Genomic DNA, 1,909 nt, shown 5'->3' with positions numbered 1-1,909 from the left:
ACCGAGATGTCCAGCATAAGGTTGGTCCAGGTGATCTCTCCTTTCTGTCTTTTCAGGGAGAGAGAGAACTCTTCCCAAGACTTCGGGAGTTTTTCAATCACACTCATCACCTTGAACTTCTCCGGGAGATTCATTCCAGACTCCTTCAAAGCATGCACTATCATCTCGAACTCATGCACCTGCTCAGTCATGGACTTATTGTCCACCAGCTTGAACTCGAGGAACCTTGCCACAGAATACTTTTCTAGACCTTGTGAGTCAGTATTATGTGTCTGGTCCAGCTTCTCCCATAAGAGTTTTGCAGAGTAGGCATCAGAAGAATAGACATCAAACAAAGTGTTTGTTAGTGCCGCAAGAATGGCCGCCCTAGCCACTCCATCCTTCTCAGCCCACTTCGCAAAAGCCTTAACTGTGTTAGCCTTCTCTTGATCCACTACTGGTTTCTCATATTCTACAACCGGCCACAGACCCTTTATAGTCAACCACAGCTTCATCCTTTTCTGCCAGCGAGAAAAGCCAATGCCACCGTTGAATTTCTCCGGTAAACCGGTTAGTTCAACAGCCTGTGGGAAACTATAGGTGGTCCAATCAATGGCCCCAGCAGTTACACCCGAACTGCTACCACCACCAACGATAACCTCACTTTCGTTAACCATTATGCTAAATTCTAAATAACCAATAATCTCTTCAAGAATGTTGAGAAACTCACTAACAAGTATAGCAACATAGAGGCAAGTGTATAAAGAATTTAACAAGTTTAGGCCAAGACCACAGTTAACAAAACAAAACATGCAGGTAAACAAAATCAGTAACTGAAATAACGAAGAGAGAAAGAAAGATGTACCCGAAACCATAGCTTTCAACAGTGACTGAAATAAAGGTTTACAGATACAAAATGCCAAGAAAATAATCACAGCTGAGTCACCAGGCCTTGCTCGAAGTCCTGGCTGCTCTTGAAGAGATTATTGCCCCCTACCTGCTGCGTTTGGGATGTGCGCAATATCTCCACCAGGATAAAACAGCTCGAAGTTTATGTTAACAGCAACAACAAAACCTCCACTTCGACCAGCACCTCAGTCGCCGGAAAATATCAGCACTTCAGGACTTATGGGAGAGAAATGCAGAGAGGTTGAAGAGAAGAGATGAGAATGTAGTGTGTTGTATATATTTATTCATTCAGTTTAGCCTCTATTTATAGGAGAGGAAAAATGAAACTGTCAACACACTTAATGTCTGAATTAAACTGCTTCATTAATAAAAAATAAAAACTGATCAGATTTTGAATTCATTAATGAAAAAAAAATCAAAACTGATCAGCTTTTGAATTTAAATTATTTGTAACAGCTTTTCACATTAACACCCACATTATTATCAGAACTTAAGTTAAGTTCTGATTTAACTCATCAGTACTTAAGTTCTGATTCTGATATCAGAACTTGTTAAGTTCTAATTTTATTCATCAGTTCTTAAGTTGCAGGTTCAATATATTTAAACTACTTAGCCTATTTCAGAACCCAACCCAATAATCCAGTCACCGATAAATAAATTCGAATTAAAATAATTCTCAAATAAATAAAATCCTCGCCCAGGTCGCCTCGCGTACGCGAGACGCCGAGACATTCGCCCAAATCGCCCTTCGACCCGGTCCGGTGCGTGGCGTGGCGCGCGTGAAGCACACAACAACACAATGGACCATCACACACCTTAGTAGTTGTATACTACTCATGTGGTTAATACCATATAAAGCACACAACCCCCTTTATTTATTTCAATGTGGGACAAACATTCTCAAATTTTCCAAGCTTTTTCAAGCTACTTTCAACTCTCATTTCATATGGATTTCATTAAGAAAATTCTTAAAACCATACATGAAAATTTAAGTTCAAATATCATTGAACAATTTCCAATC

The sequence above is a fragment of the Apium graveolens genome, chromosome 11 (assembly GCF_009905375.1).
Source record: "Apium graveolens cultivar Ventura chromosome 11, ASM990537v1, whole genome shotgun sequence".
In the NCBI taxonomy this organism is placed as follows: Eukaryota; Viridiplantae; Streptophyta; class Magnoliopsida; order Apiales; family Apiaceae; genus Apium; species Apium graveolens.
The sequence above is the reverse complement of the archived record's forward strand: the minus strand, read 5'-3'. Positions refer to the sequence as shown.